The sequence below is a fragment of the Cervus canadensis genome, chromosome 7 (genome assembly GCF_019320065.1).
Source record: "Cervus canadensis isolate Bull #8, Minnesota chromosome 7, ASM1932006v1, whole genome shotgun sequence".
Classification (NCBI taxonomy): Eukaryota; Metazoa; Chordata; class Mammalia; order Artiodactyla; family Cervidae; genus Cervus; species Cervus canadensis.
In genome coordinates, this window is record NC_057392.1 from 68,214,147 (window position 1) to 68,238,764 (window position 24,618).

At 36.4% G+C, this 24,618-nt stretch overlaps 1 protein-coding gene across 6 annotated transcripts in view; it reads right to left on the reverse strand.

Annotated features, from left to right (window-relative positions):
- Positions 1-24,618, reverse strand: part of NLGN1 (neuroligin 1) — an 895,563-nt gene that overhangs the window by 129,932 nt on the left and 741,013 nt on the right. The window lies entirely within an intron of this gene.

Genomic DNA, 24,618 nt, shown 5'->3' on the forward strand with positions numbered 1-24,618 from the left:
CGCCTCATTGTCCCCTGACAAATGGTCTGTAGCAAATCTCTAAAATTTTCTCTCACAGTACTACAGCTTAAAAGATTCATACCATCAAACACTGCACCTCAAAGGCTAATGTCTACTCTCCAAATTTCAAATACCGACGCCTAATAAAAATTTAAAGAGTCCGAACTCCTCTCCAGGGAGAAGCTGTCAAGCATCTCTTGAAAGAAAGAAACATAAACAGCCTCCACCTAGAGTACCAAAGTCTTGTCTTTGAAAAAAGGCATAGTGAGGGCAAGTTTTTTAATAAAAAAAGAAATTCAAGTTATGCCAGTTGATGTTAAAATGATGGGCTTTTGATCTCTCAATAACTGAGGAACAAAAATGTTTCAAATATAGCAGATGTATTTAGGAAGGAAAATGAAAATCTTTTATATACACATACAAACACATATACACAAACATATACACACACAGATTCTATCTTGGGGACATTGTGGTTTCTTTTTAAGTGCTTTCACTGTCAACTTTCTATGCAAAGGCTGATTTATTCTACTCATAGCTGCATTTCATTAAGTCAGGACTGCCCTGGAGACAAAACAAAGTTCATTTTAGTTCAGCAGCATTTCACATTTTGCCCTCCTCTCAACACATTTCATCAATGATCCTTCATTTACACTTTCTGGTTCAGTAAAATTCCTTGTAGTAATATTCTTTCACAAAAGCTTGATCTGAAAAACCGTGTGTAGAAAGGCCCAAACGACTTACTTTATGTCATCCATGGAGCAATTTATTCGAGGACAGAGAGCCCTAGATTATGTTGGAAAAATCACCACTTATTCCACAGAAATGCAATCTCATTTTTCCATTGTAGAATCCTAAAGTATATTATACTACCACTCTTTAAAGAAATTTATTTAAAATCAGTTTAATATTGACATTCTTAGAAGCATAAACTCTCTCTTTATGAACCATGTTCTGCCTGGGATCTTTCTGCTAATTTCTGCTTTAAGAAGAAAAATATGCCATCTTAAAGAATAATGATAGTTTTAGATCCTTCTTAATTTTCTAATAACTTAATATAATTCATTGAAGATGAGTTACCTTTGAAATTTTGCCATTACTCACTAACCACATATGGAAATGAATCACAGTTATATTTTATTTTGGCTACGTTGTAGTTCACTTTTCTGTAAATGACAAAGATAACTATGTTGAATTAGATAGCATTTGGAAAAATAGTGATGCTTTTATGGTAATAAACTTAGATGAATTCACTCATGTTATCTGCATTTTTAAATGAAGTGATTAAATTTATGTTCATCCATTATTTCTTATCCAAATTATACTGATAATTTGACAGTATCCAAATACTTTAAGCTACTATAATCTAGTACCGCTAAAGGAACAAAAAACTTAAAAATAACCTTTTGGCAACTGAAATTTGGTTAATTGAAAATGCTACTCCACAAAAAACATATAAACATAAAAATATAAATAGCACTCAAAATTTTTAAATCCTTAAGTTTCAAAGTTCAGTTTATTTTTTAAAAAACATATATTCTACAACATATTGCAGTTTTATTTTGTAAATGTGATATACCATCTTCAACTCAATTTATATTTAATAAAATCATAAGCATTTCAAGATGTTTACTATTGTTAAATCATGAAAAATTAAGCATAAATATGAATGTAATTAGGCTTCCCTGATGGGTCAGGGGGTAAAGAATTCACCTGCAGTGCAGGACTATGGGTTCGATCCCTGGGTGGGGAAGATCCCCTGGAAGACGAAATGGCAACCCACTCAAGTATTCTTGCCTAGATAATCCCAAGGACAGAGGAGCCTGGCAGGCTATAGTCCAAAGGGTCAAAAAGAGTTTACCATGACTGAGCATAAGCATGGATGGATGGATGAATATAATTATTAAGTTGTAGAACTGACATTAGAAATAAAAAAAAAATAAGCTCTCCAGCCAGACTATGTGTTGTCTTCAGTGTAATTTTCTCTGTAAGCAAAGCACTACATATATCTATACCTATGGGTATTTTAAATATGTGTGGGAGAATGAATATCACCATGTCTTCCTACGCATTTTTTTTTTTTTAAATCTGAGGGAAACTGAGTTTAAAATTGTCCTTGAAATGTTATCTTGCTTAGACTAAGTACATGACCATTGTCCATAAAATGCAGCCTTCATAATTTGTCAAAATTACAAATTGTGGTAAGTCCTATGACATGTTGGGGAACACATAAGAGTGATGCATCAGAAATAAACCTCTTCAAAAAGGAACCACTTAAACTAAGACTTGAAGATAGACAGAGAAGTCAACAACTAGAAGAATCTAGTTGCCCATGTAGAAGACAAAGACATGAGCTGGTGTTTTAAGGCTGGCTGGAGTGTAGTCAGACAGGGAGATGAAAGGAATGAGGTAGAGTTGGAAAGGTAAGCTAAGGCTAGATGATACAGAATCTAGTAGAGACTGGCAAAGAATTCACATTTTATTCTATATGCATGAAAATCTGTTGCAGACTTATAAGCATATAAGTAAAATGATTTGATAAACTTTTAAAAATGACCATACTGGCTTTTGCATGTTTAACAGACAGTAGTCATAGCAGGTGGTACATAGAAATAGATGGTTTAGATCATCAGTTCTCAGTTCAGTTCAGTCACTCAGTCGTATCCGACTCTGCAACCCCAGGAATCGCAGCACGCCAGGCCTCCCTGTCCATCACCAACAGCCGGAGTTTACACAGACTCATGTCCATCGAGTCGGTGATGCCATCCAACCATCTCATCCTCTGTCGTCCCCTTCTCCTCCTGCCCCCAATCCCTCCCAGCATCAGGGTCTTTTTGAATGAGTCAGCTCTTCGCATGAGGTGGTCAAAGTACTGGAGTTTCAGCTTCAACATCAGTCCTTCCAATGAACACTCAGGACTGATCTCCTTTAGGATGGACTGGTTGGATCTCCTTGTAGTCCAAGGGACTCTAAAGACTCTTCTCCAACACCACAGTTCAAAAGCATCAATTCTTCGGTGCTCAGCTTTCTTTATAGTCCAACTCTCACATCCATACATGACTACTGGAAAAACCATAGCCTTGACTAGACGGACCTTTGTCGGCAAAGTAATGTCTCTGCTTTTTAATATGCTATCTAGGTTGGTATTAACTTTCCCTCCAAGGAGTAAGCGTCTTTTAATTTCATGGCTGCATTCACCATCTGCAGTGATTTTGGAGCCCCCAAAAATAAAGTCTGATACTATTTCCACTGTTTCCACATCTATATCCCATGAAGTAATGGGAGCAGATGCCAAGATCTTAGTTTTCTGAATGTTGAGCTTTAAGCCAACTTTTTCACTCTCCTCTTTCACTTTCATCAAGAGACTTTTTAGTTCCTCTTCACTTTCTGCCATAAGGATGGTGTCATCTGCATATCTGAGGTTATTGATATTTTCCCCAGCAATCTTGATTCCAGCTTGTGTTTCTTCCAGCCCAGCGTTTCTCATGATGTACTCTTCAGGGTGACAATATACAGACGTGACATACTCCTTTTCTTATTTGGAACCAGTCTGTTGTTCCATGTCCAGTTCTAACTGTTGCTTCCTGACCTGCATACAGGTTTCTCAAGAGGCAGGTCAGGTGGTCTGGTATTCCCATCTCTTTCAGAATTTACCACAGTTTATTCTGATCCACACAGTCAAAGGCTTTGGCATAGTCAATAAAGGAGAAATAGATATTTCTCTGGAACTCTCTTGCTTTTTCAATGATCCAGCAGATGTTAGCAATTTGATCTCTTGTTCCTCTGACTTTTCTAAATCCAGCTTGAACATCTGGAAGTTCACAGTTCAAATAGTGCTGAAGCCTGGCTTGGAGAATTTTAAGCGTAACTTTACTAGTGTGTGAGATGAGTACAATTGTGTGGTAGTTTAAGCATTCTTTGGCATTGCCTTTCTTTGGGATTGGAATGAAAACTGATCTTTTCCAGTCCTGTGGCCACTGCTGAGTTTTCTATTTTTGCTGGCATATTGCATGCAGCACTTTCACAATGTTATCTTTCAGGATTTGAAGTAGCTCAACTGGAATTCCATCACCTCCACTAGCTTTGTTTGTAGTGATGCTTCCTAAGGCCCACTTGACTTCACATTCCAGGATGTCTGGCTCTAGGTGAGTGATCGTGTTTATCTGGGTCGTGAATATCTTTTTTGTACAGTTCTTCTGTGTATTCTTGCCACCTCTTCTTAATATCTTCTGCTTCTTTTAGGTCCATACTGTTTCTGTCCTTTATTTGAGCCCATCTTTGCATGAAATGTTCCCTTGGTATCTCTAATTTTCTTGAAGAGCTCTCTAGTCTTTCCCACTGTATTGTTTTCCTCTATATTTGCATTGATTGCTGAGGAAGGCTTTCTTATCTCTCCTTGCTATTCTTTGGAACTCTGCATTCAAATGTGTATATCTTTCCTTTTCTCCTTTGCTTTTCTCTTCCCGTCTTTCACAGCTATTTGTAAGGCCTCCTCAGACAGCCATTTTGCTTTTTTGCATTTCTTTTTCTTGGGGATGGTCTTGATTCTTGTCTTCCGTACACTGTCACGAACCTCCGTCCATAGTTCATCAGGCACTCTGTCTATCAGGTCTAGTCCCTTAAATCTATTTCTCACTTTTACTGTATAGTCATAAGGGATTTGATTTAGGTCATACCTGAATGGTCTAGTGGTTTTCTCCACTTTCTTCAATTTCAGTCTGAATTTGGCAATAAGGAGTTCATGATCCAAGCCACAGTCAGCTCCCAGTCTTGTTTTTGCTGACTGTATAGAGCTTCTCCATCTTTGGCTGCAAAGAATAAAATCAATCTGATTTTGGTGTTGACCATCTGGTGATGTCCATGGGTAGAGTCTTCTCTTGTGTTGTTGGGAGAGGGTGTTTGCTATGACCAGTGTGTTCTCTTGGCAGAACTCTATTAGCCTTTGTCCTGCTTCATTCTGTACTCCAAGGTCAAATTTGCCTGTTACTCCAGGTGTTTCTTGACTTTCTAATTTTGCATTCCAGTCACCTATAATGAAAAGGACATCTTTTTTGGGTGTTAATTCTAGGTCTTATAGGTCTTCATAGAACTGTTCAACTTCAGCTTCTTCGGCATTACTGGTCGGGGCATAGACTTGAATTACCGTGATGTTGAATGGTTTGCCTTGGAAACGAACAGAGATCATTCTGTCATTTTTGAGATTGCATCCAAGTACTGCATTTCGGACTCTTTTGTTGACTATGATGGCTACTCCATTTCTTCTAAGGGATTCCTGCCCACAGTAGTAGATATAATGGTCATCTGAGTTAAAGTCATCCATTCCAGTCCATCTATATAAAAGAAGTTGCAAGTGAAAGTGAGGAATGAACTTCTTTTATATAACTCACTATTTCAATACGAAGATTACTTTTGTTGATTTCTATGTGTAAATGCTTCTGAAAGTGAAAGTAAAAGTCGCTCAGTTGTCTGACTCTTCCTGACCCCACGTAATAGTCCATGGAATTCTCTGGGCCAGAATATCGGAATGGGTAACTGTTCTTTCTCCAGGGGATCTTCCCAATCCAGGAATTGAACTGCGGTCTCCTGCATTGCAGGCAGATTCTTTACTAGCTGAGCTACCAAGGAAGTGTAAAGGCTGCTATTGTCAATACATGATATTACAATCTCGCTGTGTTAGACATACACTTAGAAAAGAAAGAGGAAATTACATGAGCAGTGGAGATCTTCCCAGACCTGGGGAAAACATGTCTATGGCCCAGGGAATTTAAAGGCAGAGGAGAGCACCTGCAATGTGGAAAATGTCATTAAAAACAAATGGCCTTTTATCTGTCATATGTTGTTTGGGTTTTGACTGGTAACTCACTTCAAATATTTTTAGAATTCTCTGGGTTAAATTTTTAAATTTTATTCACAAAAATATTTGTTCAGTGCCTATATCATTTAGGATGGTGATAAAAGGTTTTAAAGCCACAACAACACAACTCTCCTTACATTCAAAGATGTCTATAATTTGATACCAAAAGAAGAGATGCATGCTAATAACTATTAAACAAAGCCTAAAAATTAGAAAAGAAGGTAGTGACAGACTGAATGATTAAAATACAGAAGTTCTCCTCTTTGGGAAGGAGAGGCATATGCAGACGTCAAGATAAGTTTCAGTTCGCTACTGAAATGTAGGTTTTAATAGGTGGAGATGTCAGAAGAAGATATTTCAAAGAAGTTGTATGGGGGAAGATGAACATTTAAGAGAGGATGTTAAATTGGGGTGTTAAAGGATGTTAAGTAAGGGTGGCAGATGCTAATGATGCTTGCTCAATATTTCTGGCCAGAGCACATCTGTGATCCAATTCTGGCCAACAGAACCCTGGTAGAAATCAGGGATGGGTTTACTGTTACTCTGAAAGATTTTACTCTTTATTAAATATAAAACGTATGAAAGCTAGATGAGGTCATGACTATTGGATGAAGTCAAACCTTAAGAACTTCCTTATTCACTGGGTCCTTGCAAATGTAAATATTCTATTCGTACACATAGAAGAAGATAGGGGGAAATGTCAGAATGGGCTTATGTACTGTTGCATCAGGTTTCAAATGGTATAATACGGCAACTTGTACTTCATTTGGTAGGTATATAATAGCAGATTAATATAATTGTGGAAATGTATAGTATAAGAAATAAAAGGCTTACTGTTTGCATTGTACACACCTGTACTCCAGTCAGGCACATAGCAGGTGCTAAGTAAACATTTGATGAATAAATGAAGGGTTGAAACCACACAAAGAGTCATTATAGAGTCTTCAATGATTCTTATATCTTTGACCCCTTTTTAATAATCCTACTTGGATTTATAACATAAAATTTCTCACAATACATGTATATGTGTAGATGGTGTCTGAATCACCAAGATCTATGTATTTAAGTGGGAGGACACAATTAACTGCTAGTAAATTCAGTTATGCTGCGGAGTATTAATTATATGTTACTGAAAATAAATTTAAAGGAATATAGGCAAAAGAGTAGGAAGTAGGAAAGAATGTAAATGTAGCTATTGGATCATGGCAATTTGTTATATATTTCCAAATTAGCTGGGGACAGTGTTGTGAGATTGTATTTATTTATTTATGCATATGTAAGTAATGGGGAAGTACCTACCATTTAGGAATAATTACTCTCACCCTGCAACTTCTATAAGCAATGTATGGCTTCTGTAAGATTGTCCAGGATATATGATGTCACTTTTGACTGTAATCTATATTATCGAAACTGAATAGAAAAACAGTGCATTCATAAATGATGCAATTTCCTAAGGTCTTTTTTTAAAAAAAATTAGAAAAACAGTGCAAACGTGGGAAGACACCCATACTCCTTAAACAAATTGGAGAATAGCTGATGTTTGTCACTGACAAAATTAAAAATTCATTGTTCAGTTTAGTAGCTTGAAAGCCTATTATGTCACGTTCCTCACTGAATGACACCCAGTCTTCTGTAGAAGTGTTCTTCTGCTAAATGCACACCAGAATGTTGGTAATTGGGGCATGCAAATTTGTTCTGCAACTAAGAACAAGAGGAGGATTTAGAAGCTATTTTAATGTGGTAGTACATTTATGTTTAAAGTACAATAATATTCATCTCATTATCATGCATTATTCATATGCAGTGTTTGAAGTGGAGGTCTTTCCAAATATATTAAGAAACTCTTATTCACAATAATCTAATTAATTCCCACATCCTCCCTTTCTCTGATTTCAGCAGGTGTAAATCTTCAGGCTGAATTATATCACAGCGTGTAAACTGGCACTTCATGGGCCAGATCCAGCTAGTGATGTGTTTTGCCCAAATGTCTTAAAGATCATTTGCAAGAATCTAGAAAAGAAAGATATTACACAAAAATCCAGATTTTCAGTCCCTTTTGTTAAAATCAAAAAAGCTGGGAAAAGGGAGCCTACACTTCGTGGCAGTAATTTTCTGTTCCTCAGTAGGCCTGTAGGGGACACCCTTGTGCTCTGATTTCATGCAGGCCCTATCATGCATGACTTCTCTTCCCTGTCTAAAGAAGGCTTCTTCGGGTACTGGGAATATGTAGATGCTACTCATCACGTCCTTACACACAGCCTGGTTCAATTTAATAGTCTATGGCATTAGCTGAAGTTTTGCATGAATGAAAAATACTGGCTACTTCTGGAATGCTATTTCTGTAACTGGGGATGAATGGTAAAGCCAATTTCAATTATCAGGGGGTTCACTGGGAAGCTACATCTATAAAACATCTTGAAGAATCATGTCTGCTTCTTCAAGAATCAAGTTTTCAAGTCTCTTAAAAAGGTGTTTTTCATCATTAAAGCTCAGTTTCCATGAACTGAATTTTCTTTCTCTCTTAAACTGGTTTGATGTAAACCCTACTAAAGAAAAGAGTACGCTGTAGATTATGGAGCCATGAAATTAAAAGACACATCCTCCTTGGAAGAAAAGCTATGACAAACCTAGATAGCATACTATTAAAAATCAGAGACATTACTTTGCCAAGAAAGGTCCGTATGGTCAAACCGATGGTTTTTTCCAGTAGTCATGTGCGATGTGTCATTTGGACCATAAAGAAGGCTGAGCACTTAAGAATTGATGCTTTTGAACTGCTGTGTTGGAGAAGACTCTTAAGGGCCCCTTGGACTGCAAGGAGATCAAATCAGCCAACCCTAACAGAAATCAGCCCTGAATATTCATTGGAAGGACCGAGGCTGAAGCTAAAGCTCCTATATTTTGGCCACCAAACGTGAAGAGCTGACTCATTGGAAAAGACCCTGATGCTGGGAAATATTGAAGGCTGGAGGTGAAGCGGGTGACAGAGGATGAGATGGCTGGATGGAATCACTGATTCAATGGACATGAGTTTGAGCAAACTCCAGGAAATGGTGAAAGACAGGGAAGCCTGGCATGCTGCAGTCCATGGGGCCAGAGTCCGATGCAACTCAGTGACTGAACTGTACTGAATGACATAGTGTTAATATTTTAGGTAGATATGGAGTTTAGATTTTAATATCTTTTTAAATATTACAACTATGTACTTTAGCATTATGGTGCAAAAAAGTACTAAAATGTATTGTAATTTTACAAACTAAGAATAATGCTAGTATCTTAAATTTCAGAGTATTTTCCAGTCCTTCAAAACAGAGAATGTTATTATTTGGGTTTTTCCATAAGATGTTATGGTGCAATCAATGTGCTGCAAAATGCAAGCAGCAATGTCAGAGATTTAAGGTTGATGATTAATTTTTTCTTTAAAGTGCAATATATTTCTTTGACACATTTTTGTTTACCTATTTTTTTTCTATTTTATCTTAAATGCCTTCTTTGTTCTATGAATACAAGGTAGACACATTAATTAACCAAGCAGTATTGCTGTATTCAGTATGTAGATGTTTAATCAGTAATTAATTTTTGCTATAAACAGTTTGTTAAAACATCCTAAACTCATATCTGATGGAGAAAATAAACACACTGGAGGTTTAAATAACTGTTGGAAGACGTAATTGAGAGGACATGACTGCCTTGTTCTGAGAACTGGACTTGAGCTATCAGAGGCTCCTCACCCGCTTACTGTCCTTGGAATATACATCCTGCCCACTGTGCCCACAGTGGGAGCCATTTTCAAGGATGCAGACTTGAGAGCAACATGCTGTTGAGACCATCTGGATGGTATTTGTGACCAAACCCAGGTAAGGTCTCTATGTACCCTTTCAAGATTCTAGTAGGCAGGTGCAACCATCTACTCCTCCTGTGGCCGCCCATGACCAGCCTCCTGAGGAGGTTTTCTTGCTAATTAAATCTGCCACCTACCAATCTGAAGTGGTCTGCCTTTTTCCTCAGTTTTCTCCCCTCCCTCTGTGTAAGGGAGTCAAATTGGGAACCAATAACTGACCATAAATTCATACTATTTCTCTGTGGATGTGCCAACGGCTGTGTTGTGGGGAGAAGCTTTCAACCCTAGTCATCTCCATCAGCATCTCGTCTGAATAAAGAAAGCAAAATCCTCTTCTGAAACAAATCTCCGCTTGCTAATTCTTAACAAGGGTACACAACCACCAAGCCATTAGAACAGAGAGATGATTAGAGGTGACATCTTGGGAGAGAGCAATTGCATCTTATGTTGCAGGAATAATAATTGTAAAGTTATGGCCAAACATCAATCATAGCACTCTTGCTTCTGTGGTTCTCTGTACTCTGGTGTCATAACTTGGAGTTTTCATAAAATACAAATTTCCCAGTGGCTAACTGTGGTTTCAACTGTCTCCATGTTCCATGTAGTCTGTGGCAGTGCAAAATGTATACAATTATACATATATAATTATCATTTTATAAATTATGAATTATTTTACATCTTTGTACTATATAGTGACATATATTATACATTATATAGTACACAAGTTTATATTATAATGCATTAATAGTTATTATCAACATATATTATTGATATAAATTAATGCATATATATTTGAAGTGAAGTGAAGTCACTCAGTCGTGTCCAACTCTTTGCGACCCCATGGACTGTAGCCTACCAGGCTCCTCAGTCCATGGGATTTTCCAGGCAAGAGTACTGGAGCGGGTTGCCATTTCCTTCTCCAGAGGATCTTCCTGACCCAGGGATCGAACCCGGGTCTCCCACAGTGTCGGCAGATGCTTTACTGTCTGAGCCACCAGCGAAGTCAAGAGAGAGCAGGATGTCAAAAGAGAGCAGGACATCAATAGAGAGCAGGATGGATAAATGCACTGTGATGAATTCACACACAGGAATATTATACATTGCATTGAAAATGCATGAATATGCATCAGCATAGATGAATATCAGAAACAAAATGTAGACCTAAAAAATCTAGTTGCAAACAAATGGAAAAAGCAATGATTTCATTTTTGTAACATTGCAAGTATGTAAAACTAGACAACCTATTTTCAGGTATATACATGTGTGGTAAAATCACTAGGAAAACCAAGCAAATGATAAACACAAACTTAAAAAATGGTGGCAAATTGTGGATGTGGTGGTAAGGGAGAAGCTGAGATCAGCAGGGTACATAGAGGATTCAATGTTTTATTTCTAAAGCTAGATTTTAAGCATTTGTGCATTTTAGTTCTATATATATGGTATAAACATGGAATAAATAATATAAATAATGACATTTTATGTATTAAATTGGCCATCAGTCACGATGTATTCATGTTTTATTTTTTTATACTTATCACCATCTGAAATCACCTTATTCATTTATTGATGATCTGTTTATTATTTGTCTCTCTCCCTTTCCCCACCAGACTGCAGGCTTCATTAAACTGGTACCTGGTCTATATAGTTCAGTGCTAAAAATAAGATAGTATCTCACACTTGCTAGGTGAGTAATCTGTTCATTTAATGAATCACTAGCTGATATGTATCACAGATATACTAACTACAGAATATTGTGAGGGAGACATTTTTAGGTATCTATGTTTCATTCCCATAAGGGCCGTAGATTGTACTTGGATTTATTTATATCTTCAGTGACTCAAACCATTTTCTCATCAAACTGAGTTTCCTGTTCCTGAACCCATTGCTCTTCCTTGAATAGCTGACCATCCACACACGTGATTTTATTTTCTTCATGGGAGGCATTTTGAATTTTGGCATCTAATGAATCCTAATGTGACAAGATGAAAGATTAGGAGACACTTGAGCAATCCTCCTCTCATCTATTCTATCACTGGATAGGAAAGTTACTCGTAAATTTCCTGAAGGATGTAATCCTATTCCTGTTAACTCCATGAAAAATAATTTGCTTGATTAAAGAAAGCAAATTCTTCTTGTTAATTTAATGAAAAACAGTATAAAAACTATTACTTAAATGGTATGGAAAAGCCAGAAGAACTTAATTACCAAAAAAAGACCAGAAAAATGTTAAGTGAAGTGTAACAACAATTATAAAATGAGCTAAGAAGCCATTAAGAAACATTTACCATATGTATTTTAAGATTTTGCTTTTACTCAAATTGTACTCTTTGGCTATTTAATTGTTTCAGAAATAATAATTGATAATTCTTTAATGTAGAGATTAAAAATAAATTCTTAACGTCATCCCCAAGAATTGAGTCATTAACCTATATATATAGTTTTTCTAAATGAGTTAATAAAAAAAAACTTTCAACTTTTGCCTGTACAATTTATGAAGTAACCTGTTCTTCCTTCTCAGACTTTCCTTAAAATTTAACCTCTGTAAAAAAAAATTACTGATTAAAAATCGATCATCACCTACCAGATAGAAAACCGAAGGTGATACCACCAACCAAGAACAATCACAAATTTTAATGTTGCAGAGAGGAGAAACATGACCCACTATTAATGGGATGGAATAGTTCAGCCCCAAGTTTCTGGACTATACTGCTGGAGTGTGAACAATACTTTTGCTGCCCAGGAACTGTCATATGACCTTCAGAAAGTTTCTTTCTTTCTGTCTTATATCCTCATCCATAAAATGTAGATAAAAATAACAGTCCTTGTCTCATAGAGTTTTGAAGGGTGAAATGAAATAATACATATAAAATACTTGGAATACCTCCAGCATACGGTATATATTTTACCACTGGTTATCTGAAATATAAAACTTTAAACATAAAGATTTATTTATTTGACTCAAGTTCTGTGTGAAAGAAATTATGGATATCTTACAAAATATCTCTTAAAACCTAACTCATGACAATGAACACGTCTAACATAAACTAAGAAAATAGATTAGAAATAGTCAAGTTAGTGTATAAAGTTATGTGGCAAGAAACCATGGATCAATTTGATGTTTAAAATCTTATAAATACTTTTTGCTTGTCTAAAATACTGGATGTCTTTAAATTGGATGAAATAATATATCACAGATATGAAAAATATAGCTAATATTTCTACAGAAGAAAAGTATCTGGTCAATAGAAGGAGAAGACAAGCCATGAACAAAGAGAAATTATTTGCAAAGGACACAACGGAAAAAGACTGTTATTCAAAACATTAAATGTTAAAACATTCTTAAAACATTACAATGAGGAAATAACACTATTAAAAATAGACAGAAGTCTTTTCACAGTCACTTCACTAAGAAAGATGTACAGATGACAAGAAAGCTTATGAAAAGATTATGAAAGCTTATGAAAAAAATTAGGGAATGGCATATTAAAACAATGAGATAGCATTACATGCCTATTAGGATGGTCAAAGCCTAAAGTGCTAACAGTGACTTAAAGCAAAAGAAACTTTTGGTCACTGCTGATGACAAATGATACCCACTTTGGAACACAATTTGGCTGTTTCTTATGAAACTAAAACATTCATATCATACAACTGAATAATTATGCTTCTTGATAATTACCAGAATAAACTGAAAATTACATCCACACAAAAATTTCCACACAAAGGTTTATAGCAGCTTTATTCTAAATTGCCAGAACTTGGTGGCAACCACAATGTCCTTCTGGAGGAAATGGATAAACTCTGATACCTCCAGACAAAGAAATATTATTCAGTGTTAAAAATAAATGAACTATCAAAGTCACGAAAAGACAAAGAAGAAACTTTAATGCATATTACTAAGTGAAAGAATCCAATCTGGAAAAGCTACATACTGGATGATTCCAACTATGTGATAGTCTGGAAAAGAAAATTATGGTCACAACAAAAAGTTTAGTGGTTGCCAGGGATTAGGGGGGGCAGAGCACAGAATTTTGGGGGCAGTGAGCCTATTCTGTGTAATACTACAATGGTAGATACATGTCGTATGTTTGTCCACGCTCATGGAATGGATAGCACCAAGAGTGAACCCTAATGTAAACTACGGACTCTGGGAGATGAGGCTGTGTCAGTGTAGGTTCATCAGCTGTAACAAGTCAGTTGTACCCCTCTGGTGGGGAATGGCCACAGTGGAGGAGGTAGTATATGTCTGTTAACAGGAGTTCACGGGAACTCTGTACTTTCCTTTAAATTTTATTGTGAACCTAAAGCTGTTCTGAAAAAAATAAAGTCAATTCATTAAAAAAATGTATCTGGCTTGTAGATATCGACTAAGCAATAATATAATAATGTTAGTAGAATATAGAATCTAATTTTTCAGCACAAGAATTTGGGACTGGGTATTGAAAATATGTTTGGCTTATACACGCTTTAGCCATGATTTTAAAACAACTAGAAAATTAAGTTCAAATAAACAAAAATGTTTCAAGTTTACTGTCTGAAGTTAATCAACTAGGTGATTTAATTTTTGTTACCTAGTACTTGGCCTTCCGTTTTTATATTTTTGTGAACACCAAAAGTTGAGGAAATAAAGATTGAAAATTGAATTGATAAACTCATAAAAACATTTAGATTTATTCCATTATGCAGAATAAACTAAATATTAAGCCAAGAGTTCTGTAAGTTAGTAATAAGAGTGAATGTAAGGGGGAAAGGGGAGAAAAAATAGACTATAGAAAAAAAAAGTGACTATAGAATAATTTTGTAACTTAATAATGATACCAACAACCTATAATGGAAAATAGTCTGAACAAAATGAATCACTACGCTGTATATCTGGAACTAACAGAATTTGTAAACCAACTATACTTTTATTAAAATAATAATGATATCATTCTGAATTGCAACTTAGAGTTAAGCCTTGAGGAAGTAAAAATAAACCTTATTAAAAATAATTTGCATAAGTTTGGTAACAAAAATTTCAAGTAACTTGAATTAACAGGAGATCATATTCATTGGTGACTAAATTTTTATACCAAATTTCAAGCTCTTTCCATATATATATATATGTATATATATATATATATTTAAAAACTGTATACATGTATATATATTTACTATATCTGTATATATACAGGTAAAATACATATCTATATCTATATCTATCTATCTATCTATCTGTCTATATATATACACACACACACACACACACACACACACACACAGAGGCATGGGCTTCCCCTGTGACTCAGTGGTAAAGAATCCACCTGCAATACAGAAGTCACAGGAGACGCAGGTTGGATCCTTGCATCAGGAAGATCTCCTGGAGGAGGCCATGGCAACCCACTCCAATATTCTTGCCTGGTGAATCCCATGGACAGAGGAGCCTGGTGGGCTATAGTCCACAGGATCACAAAGAGTTGGACACAAGGGAAGCCACTTAGCATATGCACACATGCAAACAGGCATATACTACTGAGACCAAACTTGCTATCTGTTACACTATTTTATTTACCCCAATGTCAAGTTATTTGTGTTTTATATTAAGTATTTTGTTAAATTTTAGGGGACCTGAGATGTTGGGACCTAGTGTTGGGAATGATGCCTATAGATTAACAGATAGAATGGCTGGAAAACAATGTCAATTCTAACTTTGAGTCAAATGGATTAACAGTCCAACTGGAGTAATCAATTTCTTCCGTGCTAATGGTGCTAACAAGCAGAATGACACTTGACCAAATACTACCAGATGAATCATTTCCAGAACAGTTTGGGCACCATATGTGCAAGTAAACCTGTTTTTGTTTCTTTCTTGAAATCAGGAGCTGAAATATGTGTTATTGCCCCATTCTGCCCAATAAAATTAGAGAAAATAACTTTACTTTTCAGTATTTAGCTTTCCCTACATGTAAAATAGCTGAAATAGTATAGACTATTCTCTTGTTTTACCCAAAGCAATGTCAAAATTAATATGTCTGTACTGATTCATTATGCACATTTATAGTCTTTTGTCATCTCAGGACATTCAATGACACATAGTATTTTTAGTGCATAAGCTGGAATCAAGATTGCTGGGAGAAATATCAATAACCTCAGATATGCAGACGACACCACCCTTATGGCAGGGAGTGAAGAGGAATTAAAAAGTCTTTTGATGAAAGTGGAGGAGGAGAGTAAAAAAGCTGGCTTAAAGCTCAACATTCAGAAAACTAAGATCTTGGCATCTGGTCCCATCACTTCATGGAAAATAGATGGGGAAACAGTGGAAACAGTGTCAGACTTTATTTTTGGGGGCTACAAAATCACTGAAGATGGTGATTTCAGCCATGCCATTAAAATACACTTACTCCTTGGAAGGAAGGTTAAGACCAACCTAGATAGCATATTAAAAAGCAGAGACATTACTTTGCCAACAAAGGTCCGTCTAGTCAAGGCTATGGTTTTTCCAGTGGTCATGTATGGATGTGAGAGTTGGACGGTGAAGAAAGCTGAATGCCGAAGAACTGATGCTTTTGAACTGTGATGTTAGAGAAGACTTTTGGAAGTCCCTTGGACTGCAAGGAGATCCAACCAGTCCATCCTAGAAGAGATCAGTCCTGGGTGTTCATTGGAGGGACTGATGCTGAAGCTGAAACTCCAATACTTTGGCCACCTGATGCGAAGAGTTGACTCATTTGAAAAGACCCTGATGCTGGGAAGGATTGGGGGCAGGAGGAGAAGGGGACAACAGAGGATGAGATGGCTGGATGGCATCACCAACTCGATGGACATGGGTTTGGGTAGACTCCAGGAGTTGGTGACGGACAGGGAGGCCTGGAGTGCTGCGATTCATAGGGTTTCAGAGTCGGACATGATTGAGCGACTGAAGTGAACTGAATAGTCCTTTGTGTGAGAATTTTGAAAATTATTTCACACCCATGAACTTGTTTGAGATTTTCAATCATCCAGCAAGGTTGTCAAAATAGGTATTAATATCCCCATAGAACAGATGGAAAAGCTAAGGTTTAGAGAACTGACAAGCTTTCCCACAGTCATTTGGTGTATATCAAAGCCTGGGCAAGTGACTCCTAAAGTAAATTAGGTAGAGTCCAGATCAAAACGTAGGTTAATGACTCCTAAAGAATTCCTCTTTGCTGCAAAATGATGTTTTTTATATTCTTAGTATAATATTTAAACAGCCTTAAGAAACTGTGCAATTCATAGTTGGTTGTGATTTTTGTGGTGTGCTTGCTGATCTATTTCATTTTCCTTTAGATCGTGTAGAATAATACTCTAGGAGATACTATTCAAAGAAATAAAATTTTTAGCAGCATTTCTCAAACTATTCAGTGGAACGTGTTCTGTGAGGCTGAAGTTAATAAGTATTCCAGAAAAAAACAGATCCTACAGTCAAATTAGTTTGGGAGATCTAGCATATTAGTATCCTTTTAACAATTAACATACTGAATCCTGCAGTAAAGCTACCTGTTTAACTTTGTTACATATCCTTGTATACCAATGATATAACTTAAATTGATTTTCTGATGCATTGAATTAGAGTATAATTGACTTTAGAACAGTTTGTGAAATAATTCTTTACAGAAAATATCTTGAATAATAGGTATTTGTACTTTTTCCTCATTTTTTTTTCCTAGTAAAAAGGCCTTGACTCTTCTCTAGCTATAATGATTAAATTCTCATCATTTTAAGCACTTAGAGGGCAAGCACTAGATGTGGCTCATCCTCTTCTTTCCTACTAAGAATTGCTGCCCACACAATGGTAAGTTTTATATGAATATAACCATCAGGCTTTTATAGAGCTACTATGAGTATGTTACTGCATTAAAAGTAAAAACAAATTTAACCAATTTGTAACAATTTTCCTTGAATTGAGTCAATAAGTGACAAGAAAAAAAAGATGAGAGCTCTAACCTTGAGATCTTTCTCCTCTTTTCTGATGAGAAATAAGAATGCATTTCTGATGAGAAAATGCATCCTGCTCTGCTAGAGACCAAAGGAAAAGGCAGAAATCACACTTCTCCTGCAAAATCTTCACTTGAACAGGGGAAAATTGATTTCACTATTGACAAGATAAATTATAATTATACACAATCATACACATTTTTAAAGATAAAGTAATACAGCATAGCATTTGTGATGGGTGAGCAGTGGGGGAGACAATGCATTGACCTAACGCTTTCAAGATAGTGTATGCATCTTCAAACATTGAGTGTAACACTTTAACATCTTTATTTATTTATTTATTTATTTTTCACTTTAACATCTTTAGCAGAATGTTAGGACTAAACCTTAACTCTCATAAAGGCAGTGACTATATTTCCTTCATCACACAGCACCTGAAACTTGGCTGAGAGCTGACACACGGGTAGGTATTTGTTGAATGAATGGCTGTATGAACGAGCAAATCATCAATCCTGCTCTTTTCAGTATCTTTTGAGAAGTTTTCTCACTGAGCTAACAGTATCTTCAGTTGAAAACTCCTACTATTTTCTTTTCAAAGTTTTTTTTTTACAAAATAATTTCTTTTAAAATTCTCTCTAACCAAGAGATGAAAAACAGTGCCTTATTATATAGTAATATGTATCTGGTTAAATCCTCAGGCATAGAGCTGCCTAGCAGGATAAATTCAGGGTTAAATCATTGCAGGTTCTGCTAGTGGTCAGTCTGGGCTGGGGCCAAAATGGCCTTGAGGTCCTATTACACTTCTGAGTGATGGCCCCTTTATCATACTACCTGACCCTAGAGATATTTAAGAAGCCCAGAGTGTTCTGCCTAACACAGGAATCCAATTTCTTGTCCTAAAGTCTTATGAAAAGGTGACCTGCCTAGAGAAGACATATTTTCAAATGGAAGAGAGCTAGTTTATTCACGGTAAACTGAGTTGTTTCTCATGAACCTAGTGAAAAATGTCAAGAAAATAGTACTTTTCCCTTTCTTCTAGTAGAATCCTATCCCCAACTTCCTCTTAATAATTAGGCAGTCTATCCCAGGTATGCTTTTCCTAAAAAAAATTGCAACTGAATAATTTCCACTGTTCAGAACAATGTTGCTCTGTCTACCCTGTAAGTATAAAGTTTTCCCTATATTTTACCTGTCTCTGTAGCCTCAGGATTCAATGACCTAATTCCAAATTTGATACTACTGAGACACATAAGTTTAGCATTATGGTTCATGAAAACAGTCTTGCATATTCATTGGACTTGGTTCCTTTTGCTAGCATCTGAAAAGTGGAGGTAACAAACACCAACAATATGGTAGGTATTGCAATGTGGCTCTATTTTCCTGTTATGAATATTAGTGTAAACACTCCATCGATAACATCAGACACATATTTTCGCATTTACAGATATATGCCATATCCTGTGAGTTGCAAAATATTCAGTAATTGAGGACTGTTTCAATCTTGCAATTTTGGACTATTTCAATCTTGCAATTTTGAAGTTATTTTCAGATTGAGCAAAGATCAAAGCACCCTACATATGTGCATAGCTTTAAATATATTAGACTAGAAATAAGCCATGTTTGTTGAGACAACAAAAGGAAGGTAGAATTATAAAATGCAAAAGTAGTCTGCAAATAATAGTCACTTTTCACTTTATTGAATTTTGATATCTAATGAAACAGTAATAGTAAGTTCTATTTATTTCACCATATTTGATCTAGGTCTGAATCTTAAAACTGGGTTTTCCAGAAGCTAGTAGTTTAAAATAAGGATTACTTAGTCAAGATACTTGTTAATCTGTAAATTTTATGCTATATACTTAGCAACAGATAAACTTCAATTTTAATTTTAAGTTAGCTAAAGCATCAGTGATCTCAGTGATTATTTCAGCACTGGACCCTGTGTCCCCTTGCATCTAACAGGCTGTATTTTGAACCCCATAGGTGTGTATATTTTTTTCTATGAAAGATCAGGAGATGACAGACTATACTTTTAAAAGTCAAAACTGTTAAAACTTTAAGCCCATTTACCCAGAACGAGAGTAAACAATAATAGATCTTGCTATTTCAAAAATATATTTGGATTATTAATAGGAATCACTGAAACCTTCAGAAGGTTAGAAAAATATTTGCTTTCAACTATGTACTCTCTAGGCAACTAACCCCCTCTCCAAGCATATTCAACGCTATTTACCTTGAAAAAATGTTACACCTTCCTGTCATCTGCTTGCCATTAGGATATAACAGAAAACAAACCTACTGTATGTTCTAGCTGCTGCTGCTGCTAAGTCACTTCAGTTGTGTCTGACTCTGTGCGACCCCATAGACGGCAGCCCACCAGGCTCCCCTGTCCCTGGGATTCTCCAGGCAAGAACACTGGAGTGGGTTGCCATTTCCTTCTCCAATGCATGAAAGTGAAAAGTGAAAGTGAAGTCGCTCAGTCGTTTCCGACTCTTCGCGACCCCATGGACCGCAGCCTACCAGGCTCCTCCGTCCATGGGATTTTCCAGGCAAGAGTACTGGTGTGGGGTGCCATTGCCTTCTCCGGCATGTTCTAGCTAACCACTCACAATTTTATTTGTAAAAGAAAATACAAATAAGAGTTGTAACCCTGTTCACTTACTCAGTATTTTCAGACATTTACCTAATATATGGTTTAAAATAAGGGTTCTGAGTAATATAATCTTCATGAAATTGCCTCAAAAGTGGTTAACTTAGGAAACCATATGTCTGATTAAGATGCATTAGAAATCTTAAGAAACAATAATGTTACAAGTGGGATGATCAGAATGATAGCTATTATAATAAAGACATTAGGAAAATGGTTTTAATAATCTCAGAACTTTAGCAGAACATTAAATTGCCTTTATATCAGAAGTAGCTATGATTATTTCTGAAAAGAAAGTATAAATAGCAAGCTATTGTGGGGAGAGCACCAACCCTTCCAGGCAGACAAGAAGGTATAGCCCTGAATCTCCCTCACACCCTTTGGAGAATTTGCGTGACATCTAGGAAGGCAGGATTAGACCCTGGCCTCTGCTTGTGCGTGTGCACCCAGCGCCTCCTCCACTGGTCAGGTAGCATTTCACTGTGTATGATAAATTGATCTAATCTTCACTTCCCAGACTGCTTAAGAGTTTCTTCAGAATTGCCAGGGCCCACACTATCTAGCTTCAAGTCATTTACTCAGAAGCTACAGGCTCCTTTGGGGCTGTCCGGAAAAATGAGGATAAATCAGTTTTCTCTTACTACTTCACACACCTCAGTCTCTTTATCTAGTGTCATACTGGGCGCCCACCATGGGGTCGGTTTCTTAGCCTCTCAGTACCAAGTCAGGAAGGGGGCAGGACATTTCATTCAGGTTCAAAAAGGAATATAGCTTTTCTATGCTCAAGGTCTGGTTTGTAATTTAAATTATAAAGATGCCCCCAAATTATTTATTTAATTATTTTTGGCTAAGTATAAGGCTTCATGTACATGGAAGTATTGAGGTGATAACCAAACAAGATGGGCCATGTTGCTTTCCTATTTCTCCCTGTTTCTCTCATAGACTGTGCAAAAACTGTTCATTTTTACTTCACCAGTCCCTCATAATCGATTCATTCTTTAGGGTTCTGCAAACTGACCTTCTCATTCACCACTTTCTAATATGGTCTTTTTGATTCTCCGTCTGTTGACCACTTTTCAGGTTATTCTATTTCTGTTCTTGAATCACAGCCATGCCTTCTTATAGCTTCAATAAAATAATTTGTCCTCTTCCTTCACCTTCAAGATTGAAACTGAGGAAAGCCTTGTCTAAGAAATTATTAACAGTTTAAGTCCTTACTGGTCATGGCTGCAAAGTTTTGTCTGGGTATTAGAATAACCAAAAGAGCTACCCAGATCTATTTCCAATTCTTAAAAAGGCTCAAATAAAAACAGTGTGTGGTGGGTGGGTGGGGTGGAAAGTGGGGGTGTGTATGTGCTTATGGTGTGAGGTTGTGTATGCTCATGGTATTGGGGGGGCATGTATTGTTTGGGGCAGTTGGTAGGGGAAGGATTTTAAAAATCACTATTTTTGTAATAAGAAATATTCATTCTGTTGTGAGAAAGATGGCCTTGATAAATAAAAAGGCAGGTAAGAAAAAGTTTTATCTCATGGGATTGACAACTTGCTTCCAGAAAGTTATTGTTCATCTTTGAGAAGTGTGCGAATTTGTTTGTATAGTTGGAGGAGTAATTTGGAAGGTCTCCACTGGAGATAAGATTGTGATGGCGGTCTTGTCCATCATAAACTATTCCCCCCGGCTGAGAGTGCCAAAGCCTCTCCCCACATCCTCCATCTCCTCAGCACCGAACCTTCCACCCACCTCCCAACAAAAGTCAAAACTATGCTTGGTTTGAAAGGCAAAATTCTCTAAGAACTAACTGGCAGGTGATCCATGGACTAATTCACCCTGAATTTCTTAGATGTGGGACTTGTACTGTTGGGAAAGCAGAGATGGTTCCTGAAAGAAAAATTAAAATGATGGAGTTTCCTAAAAAGCAGCTGGAATCTAGATGTCAAAGGATAGAAAGACATTTTTCCAGAAAGGCTCAACCTAAAGATAAGGAAGCAGGATAAGATCTGGACTCTTTTATGATCTATGAAGGTTTTAATTCCTTGGCTGCTTTTCCTTCAGCTTTACATTTCTCCCCTTCCAACGTACAATTAATGCTATGGACCACATGACATCTCAGAAAATTTCCATAAATCATCAAATCCTTGTTTTCATATAAAAAAATCAAGGAGTGGGTCTGAGTTGACATGGATGGAACAAGAACTGAATGAATTCACTGGTAGAAGGTGAGTAGAATCTCAGGAGACCGTGAGAATCTATGGTACCCAGGAATTCACAGCAAACTTGGTGAGGGTGCTGGACTTTCCACAAATCATGGACTAGAGCTTGAACCTAACTTATCTGTGGCCAAAGGACAGAGCGACCCTAACAGATTCTTGGATTCTGTGCTGGGTAAACTTTCCCTACAGTTCTCTCAGTCTTGGCAAGGAGTACTGAGTATTACACCTAGAACATATCAATCATTTATGAGATTGAATTTCCCTGTTGAGATCACTTGAAAGAATCTCATTACTGGATAAAGAACAGAATCTTTTTCCTGACACCTGAGGCTGTGACAGAATCTACTCTGAACGCTGTGAAGCCTATGATAACTAGTAGAGTGCTTGAACTCTGGGAAGTGCTTAGTAAATGTTTACTGATGATTAATCCAAAATGTTCCAGAAGCTTCATAGGAGGTTACAAACAGACTGGGAAAATAAAAATCCATGAATCTCTCAAGAGAGAGACAATCTTATAAGAATATTCAAACTATTTTCTCTGAAGCAGTTTTAAAAGAACCATGAAAGAAAAATTCTAAATATCCTATCTTTATGATACAGGCTTACAAATACAATCAGAATGCCAAGCATTGCTATAAAAGGCTTGATTTTTTTGATTTAACCTTCCCTTTTGCCCCTCTTTGTTATGAAAAATTTCAAACAACAGAAAGTTGAGAGAATAATAAAATGAGTGTTCATATGCCCATCATCTAAAGTCAACAGCTATTAATATTTTGCCATATTTGTTTGTCCTCTCTCTTACTTTCTCTTTCATTCTGGGAGGTATTATCTGAAAGTAAATTTTATACATAAGTCTTTCCCTCAAATAATTCAGTTTTCACCTTCTAAGAATAAGCATATTTTCTTATGTAGCTATAATTTCACTATCACACTTAAAATACACTTAAAAATACAACTCTGTAATATCACCCAATATCCAATTCAAATTCAAATTTTCCCAATTGTCATTTAAGTGTCTGTTATAACTCTTTTTTAAAAACCAATATCCAATAAAGGGTCCTGTATTGCCTTTGTTTGTTATGTCTAGAGCAGTCCTCCACCATTTTTTTCTTCCATTATGCTGATTTTTAGAAAAGACTAGGCCAATTGCTTTGTAGAATGGCTTACAGCCTGGATTTCTCTGATTGTTTCCTCCTGGTTTGAGTTAATCTGTGCCTTTGTCCTCTGCAATTCCTGTGAACTAGAAGTTAGATCTAAAGGTTTGGTTATTTGTAAGTTAAAGAATCTTAAGCAAGAATACTCTGTAAGCAATATACTGTTACTTCTTATTACTTCAAACCAGAAGGCATATAATGTTAGTTAATCCCACTAGTAATAAAGTTAAATTTGATCTCTTGGTTAAGGTGATTCCCACAGGATTTCTCCATAGTAAAAGTAAGTTTTCCCATTTGCAACTAACAAGCAGTCTGTAGAATAATACCTTGAAACCTTACAATTATTCTGTTAGCACTTCCCTACCCTCAACTTTCACATAAGGGCTTAGCATTCACTGATGATCTATCTTTGAATCACCTGTTTCACTAGGGATTACTCAGCACTTTTTACTGCAACTAGAGATACAAGTGATATCCTAGAGGAAGTGTAAAGAGGAAGCCAGACCATTAATAAAAAAGGTTTTTGTCTTGAACTCATTTGAGAGTTGTTCCTCCAGAACAGCATAGAATGGATAAACAATATGATCCTATTCTATATCTATAGCACAGGGAACTATATCCAATCTCCTGGATAAACCATATGGAAAAGAATATTAAACAAAGAACGTATGTGTGTGTAAAACTGAGTCACTTTGCTATACACCAGGGTCTGGTGCAATGTTGTAAATCAGCTATAATTCAATTTTAAAAACACCAAAAAAACAAAACCCACACACACAAAAACAGAATGCAGATAGAGGAACCACACAGAGGACCACATAAAGGAACATATTTGCTTCTGTGCGACAGACATTTGAAAAATTGTTCAAAGACTTAGGGAAGTTTGAAGAGGATAACTTTACAGTTCGTCATTATGACCACTCTGGTGGTCTTCATCAATTGTTGGTTACTTACTCTATGGGAACATGGAATA